Below are 7,412 nucleotides of genomic sequence, written 5' to 3' on the forward strand. Positions count from 1 at the left end.
ACTTAAAGGGGGTTCAGCTTAATTGGAGGTTCAGTATTGATGTAGATAGAAAACTGGCTGGCAAACAGGAAGCAAAGAGTAGGAGTAAACGAGTCCTTTTCAGAATGGCAGGCAATGACTAGTAGGATACCGCAAGGCTCAGTGCTGGGACCCCAGCTATTTACAATATATATTAATGATTTGGACGAGGGAATTGAATGCAACATATCCAAGTTTGCGGATGACACGAAGCTGGGGGACAGTGTTAGCTGTGAGGAGGATGCTAGGAGGCTGCAAGGTGACTTGGATAGGCTGGGTGAGTGGGCAAATGCATGGCAGATGCAGTATAATGTGGATAAATGTGAGGTTATCCACTTTGGTGACAAAAACAGGAAAGTAGACTATTATCTAAATAGTGGCCGATTAGGAAAAGGGGGGATGCAACGAGACCTTGGTATCATGGTACACCAGTCATTGAAAGTAGGCATGCAGGTGCAGCAGGCAGTGAAGAAAGCGAATGGTATGTTAGCATTCATATCAAAAGGATTTGAGTACAGGAGCAGGGAGGTTCTACTGCAGTTGTACAGGGTCTTGGTGAGACCACACTTGGAGTATTGCGTACAGTTTTGGTCTCCAAATCTGAGGAAAGACAGAGAAGGTTCACCAGACTGATTCCTGGGATGTCAGGACTTTCATATGAAAAAAGACTGGATAGACTCGGCTTGTACTCGCTAGAATTTAGGAGATTGAGGGGGGATCTTATAGAAACTTACAAAATTCGTAAGGTGTTGGACAGGCTAGATGCAGGAAGATTGTTCCCGATGTTGGGGAAGTCCAGGACAAGGGGGTCAAAGTTTGAGGATAGAGGGGAAATCCTTTAGGACCGAGATGAGAAAAACATTTTTCAAACAGAGAGTGGTGAATCTCTGGAACTCTCTGCCACAGAAGGTAGTTGAGGCCAGTTCATTGGCTATATTTAAGAGGGAGTTAGATGTGGCCCTTGTGGCTAAAGGGATCAGGTGGTATGGAGAGAAGGCAGGTACAGGAAACTGAGTTGGATGATCAGCCATGATTATATTGAATGGCGGTGCAGGCTCGAAGGGCCAAATGGCCTACTCCTGCACCTATTTTCTATGTTTCTAATGTGTACAAACCTGACAGAAAATCAAAATAATTTTGAAACTTTGCCAAATATAGCATTTTAGTCCAAAATCCTAATGAAGTTCTTCTTGCGTATGGCGTGCACAGCCTAAAGTTGTAAGACAACTTGTTCTGTTTGACCTTCGGTTTGTGCACGCCAGGTTGATTGCATTTGTCGAAACATGGTGGACCACGTGAAGGTTGGAATCTCCCACCCCCTAATGAAGTTGTTATATTGACTAAGAAGGATTTGGGTTGTCAAAGAATTGAACATTAGCATAACAGTGATGTAGTTAATGCTACAAACCAACTAAAAGCCTGCTGGACAAATGGAGTAATAAATGTATAGGAAGGAACTGAAGATGCTGGTTTGAACTGAAGATAGACACAAAAAGCTGGAGTAACTCAGCGGGACAGGCAGCATTTCTGGAGAGAAGGAATGGACGATGTTTCAGATCGAGACTTAATTCCTTCTCTCCAGATGCTGTCTGTCTCTCTGAGTTTCTATAGCTTTTTGTGTCTATCTTTCAGCAGTAAATGTAGTTTGCCAAGGATTTAACACTCTAGTGATATAGATAACCATTATATAAAACTGTAGATTTTCAATTATTAGAAACAACATGGAATATATTTTTTAGGCTCACTTAATGAAATCAACTGACCATTTGTTGCCCATATTATTTTGCCAGAATCATAAGAGTAGTACAACAGGCTAGTTTCTACAAAGTTTTAACTCAGTGAATGGAGATGAATAAATGTGAAGGGCCTGAACTCAAGAACCCCTGTGAATATGGTGGAGCTGGCCTGAGGTGTTACTATTCATGTTGCCTCATCTGGAACTAAGATTGCCAAAGTTTTACATATACATAGTCTTGAGTTTTGCTCAGAAACTATGGTGGATGAGACTGAGGATCAATAATACAGCCTAGCTTCGTATAATGAGCAGCAGGTGATGACACCCCCCCCCCCCCCCCCATCCTATCTTCTCTGGACCTCTCACGCAACCACTCATTTTCATAATATCCCCCCCAGCCCAGTATCACACTTTTTTCGCTTCCCCATCTACTTCATCTGCTGATCACCCCACACTCCTCCCATTAAATCTCTTCCTCCTCTCCACTGCTCATCCCTCCTCTCCCTCTGTTCTTCCCATCTGCCACCATCCCTCCTTATTTGGTTCCCCTCTTCAACTTTTCTTATTGGATTCCAGAAAACAGAAATGACAGCTTTGTCCCCCAAATTTTACTCCTGTTACCAACAGAAGTGTGCACATGATCTTTCTGATGCCAGGGTGAAGCAGTGAGGTGCAGTGGTTTTCGAGCATAAACAAAGCAGAAATATGTCCAGCATCGTACCTGAAGCGAATAGGAAGCAATTGCAATCTGAGAGTAACGAGAAAGATGTGAATAGCTGGAAATTCACTTTTCTTTTTAATGTAGCATAGTGCTAGATGAACTCAGTGGGCCAGGCATAATCTGTGTAGAGACAATGTTTCAAAATAGCACCTTAATGGGTGGAATGGCCCCATAGCAGAAGCATCCACGTCGCGGGGCTGGAAACTGGAAGTCTCCTGAGCTAATTCTGCTACCACCATCATCTATTGCGACAAGTGATGGCTTCCACTGATTGTCGCCGGAAACTTGCGTCCTTTTCAGGACGGACGATGACAGCGAGTTCAACATTTGTAACAAGATGGACACGAAAAGAAGATGGGTGGAATGTGTCCTATAACTGGATGATAGATTGTGTCAGAACCCTTGTGGTCTCTGGCTATTATGTATCTTTTTTCAAATGGCCAGATGTTTTGGGGTGAGAATTTACCCTAAAAATGAAGGCTGCATGTCTCAACAAATGATCAAATTTAAGGAATAGGTAACCTGTAGATCCAATTGGTTTTCTTTTTCATCTTTTGTTTATGGCATGTCGTGCATCGTCCACAATTATAGGAGACATTCCAGACCATTAACCTGTGCTGTTTCTGAAATCTTGTGTCATATATTGTTATTAACCTAATAAATATTAATATTTTGCTATTCATGGCTAGTACCAACTATGCAGTGAAATTGTTTATATCACTTTCCCCTGTCGATTATTCCGCACATGCAGCAGTACCTTCTGACTTCCTTTGAGATCCAATTTTAATATTACTTTAATATTATTTCCATTGAATTTTAAAAAAATATAACGTACCATTTTCCCTCCAAAGTAGGTACTCAATCACCATCATAACATCACATCAGTCAGTGTCTGTTGCTGCTCTTAGCTTTATTAGTTACAGTTAATGGAAACTTTACTTATTACATCAGAATGTTTGAAAAAGATTGAGCACCAAAAGCTATATATTCACATATAAAAGAGTAACACAGCAGTGGATCTCATTATATATAAGAAATTGGCAAAAGTTTAAATCATGCAAAGCTATTTGCATTCTATTAGAAAGCTCATTATTAGACAGAGTAAAAAGAATTCTTGAACTTTACCTTAAATAACCATTTTATTAACCAAGCAGTTGTCATACATATTAAATAATTTGGCATTTGACAATTCATAATTTCCTAATTTCTTTGGAGTTTTATGACTATTAACTGTCATTCATTCAACATGGGTTCACGGCCTCATTTTTCACTAGTAAGAACCCCCTGGTTCTGACAAGATGTCTCACTGACTGGTCATTCTCAGTCAGCATCTATTTATGGAAAAAATGTCAAATAAGAATGTTCCCACATTTGTGATTTGAACAATACCTGACATTGCAGAATCTAACAATTAACAAAAGAAAGTGGTCTTTGCCAGCTTTAGAACATTAGATTCTGACATATTCATGGTGGCCTGGTTTTCCTGATTGTTAAAGCTCAGGAACATAAAAAGACCACCTATTGAGCAGAAGATTTTCATTATTTTAACTGCTACAATCTCATGAAAAGAAGTCCTTCACCACATAAAAAATGATTTATTTTCTTTATTTAAATTGTTAAGCTCTTAATGTCTTTTGCAGCTTGTAGCATGGCATCCATTCCTTCAACATTATGGACAATGAATAAAGATCATGAAAAGTCTCACTGGATCCCCTTCACTGCACAACTCAAGCCTCACAGGTTTATGATTTGGCATTACCAGCGTTTACGATAGTAATGAGAGATCTACATTGGTTAGATTGTTCTGAATTTGTTTTGCAGATCTTTTAAAAGGAACTGTGACAGTTCTGTTTCAGGCACAGTTTCTGGGAATTCTATAGATTGGACAGTTATATCAGAACTTGAAGTTCAAATTGCTCATTTATGGATTTATGTTTAAATATAAAGTGACAAAATGTCAATTTCACAGGGCACTAAAAATAATAATTGACAGGTTTGTTTTTGATGCAATCATCATTAAAATATAGTTAAAATATGGATATCCAACATTTATCACATTGTCAAATCACTTCAGGAATGTATGGAAACTTCATAAAATCATTTTTTGGAGTTATATGTTCCCTCAGTTCTCAGAGAGTTAACCTTGAACTGCTGTTTATTGCATATTGGTCTGTGCTTCTGAGCAGCAGGAACAGATTTGAGCAATTACAATCAAGTCAGGACACATACCACCGCACACTGGTGTGATCATGATGAGGATACTGATGAGGCCCTCATCAAACCCACATCAATCCCACACATCGGCCAAAATGTGTCGAAAAATGATGCATTAGCCACCAAGAACGTTCATTCTTTTGTGTTCACCACTTTCACCAGCCCGTTTTTGATTTGCTGGCATGGCTCAGTTCAAACAGCAGCCAGCTCTGAGTACCTCCGCTAGCTTTAAGTTGCAGATCATGTTTGTACTCAAGTGTCCAGTCTAGAGAATACTTGTCACTGTCACAGCAATAAAGCATAAGAAGTGACTTGTGAGTGGGAGACTGAAGGAATCCATGAAATTTTACCCCTTGCTGGCCTAACACCTGAAGCTTTAACCCCTATCTACCATTCTATTCACATCAATATTTGCCTTAAGAGATTTGAATTGCAACTAAGGATTCTTTTTGCCATTTGATTGCACTAAGAATGAAAGTGCCACCGGCAAATGGTTTACATATTTCCCTCTCAACCTCTTCCAGAAGAATCTACGTGATAACTATTAACAAATGTTAATTAATTGCTTACCGAATTACATAACCCCCCTCCAAGAGTGCTGAACTGCGGAAATTCACACTTGATGTCATCAGTTGTCAAGTATCTTCATTGTTATTTATCACTCAGGCATATGATGGCTGTACATCATTGTGGGGCTTGTTTAAGATGCTGGTATAGTATGTTTTGAGGGAACATGCATTCTCTTATTATATATATTAAAATGAGTATCACTACCTGAATAGGGGGATCTCATTCGACATATAAAGTTGCTTGCACAAAGTAAATAAACAATGGTAACAAACACATTCTGTTAGCAAACACATTCTGTCAGTCTGTGGACAAAAGTTGTTAAATATCATTTTGATAAAGGTAACAGATGACAAAGTACTGGTGTATCTAATCAAGATATCCAACCCCATCATTTCATATACAATAGAATAGTGATAATTGTTTCATATGCCCAATACATTTGGTGGTACACAGATTTAAAAAGAAAAGTAAGTTATGGAATAAAACACAAAGTGCTGGAGGAATTCAACAAGCCAGGCAGCACATAGCGAGAATGGAAAGGCAATGTTTCAGCTTGGAACCCTTCTCCAGCAATTTGTGTTTTGTTCAAGAGTCCAACCTGCAGTTTCTTGTGTTGGAATAATGGAAGTTATGGAATAAGTCTTTACGTGGGTCACAATGTGTTGCAGATTTAAAGTGGTGTCTTTCCTCCTCTATTGGAAATACCTGAATAATTCCAAGGTCAGTTTTCAGACAACATGAAAACATGGCATTCGGCCCAACTGGTCCATGCCCACCATGATACCCCATTCAAACTAGTCCCATTTGCCTACGTTTGATTCATCTCTATAATACTAATACTCTTCCAATTGTTTGTGTTTGTGCCGCCGATGTCAATCTGCTTTTCCTATCTTCTTCCAAACGCTAGGCCACAGCCTTCCCATTTTCACATATGCTACTCACATTTTTCCCGTCGAGGCGATAAACATCTTCCGATTGCATTCCCACCTATATTTCCCAACTTATGAATTGTTTAAAGTTTAATAAACAGCACGAAAATTGACCCATTTCGGGAAAAAACCAGAGTGACGTCACAATGCACTCGCAAGGCAGGATGGGACACTCCGGGAGGGAGGGGCACTCCAGCGCTCGCGGTGAAAGTGGCAGCGGCTGCCGGCGCCCGACACCTGGTGCGGAGGGTGGTGCCGTGAGTCCTGGCTGGAGCCGAGCCTGGTTCTCGAGCTGGAGTGAGAGACGAGCCCGGGGCTTGGGATGGGGCCATGACCGGGGCCGAGAACGAAGCCGCCGCTGGAACCAAGGACGAGCTTGGGTCCGGGGTCAGGGATGAGCCCGGAGATGAAGTCGGGGCCTGGACTGCAGCTCAGGCGGCGGCCGAGCTGACGGCTGGTGTCTACAGCCAGGGCCGGGCCGATTACGAGAACCAGGCCGAGTTCCAGGCCCTGGCGCTGCTCTACGACCTGGGTAGTCCTGTGGCAGTGAATGGGAGTGAGGGGAGGAGGATATCCACCCTCACTCCCACCCTCTCTACCCCCCCTCCCTCTCTACCCCTCCCTCTCCCTTCCTCGCCCTCTCCCTCTCTACCCTCCCTCCCCCCCACTCTATCCCCTCCCTCTCCCTCTACCCCTCCCTCTCTCTCTCTACCCCCTCCCTCTCTGCCCCTCTCCCTCCCAGGTGGAGGGAGTGCTGGGGGATGAGGAGAAATGAGCCGTGCCTGCGCAGTTGGGGGCTTTGCGTGAGTGGTGCAATTTTGCGTTGAGGGAACGGCTTGCGTTCAGGGAACGGGTGAGTGGAGGAGTCTTGCGTTCCAAGGTCAGTTTTCAGACAACAGGTCAATAATTCCAAGGTCAGTTTTCAGTCAACATGAAAACAGAGCTTTGGGCCCAACTTGTCCATGCCCACCAAGCTAGTCCCATTTGCCTACGTTTGATCCATATCCCTCTAAATCTTTCCTGTCCATGTAGCCATCAAAATGTCTTTTGAATGTTGTCATTGTACCTGCCTCAACTACTTGAATGCAGCTCATTCTGCATTCCCACCACCCTCTGTGTGAAAACGTTGCCCCTTGAATTCCTATTAAAGATGGAAGTAAACAAAGCAATAATTGTGTAATAGGTGTGCTGGAAATAACAAATGTAAAAATACAGGGGAAGGATA

Source organism: Amblyraja radiata, chromosome 9 (assembly GCF_010909765.2).
Source record: "Amblyraja radiata isolate CabotCenter1 chromosome 9, sAmbRad1.1.pri, whole genome shotgun sequence".
Classification (NCBI taxonomy): Eukaryota; Metazoa; Chordata; class Chondrichthyes; order Rajiformes; family Rajidae; genus Amblyraja; species Amblyraja radiata.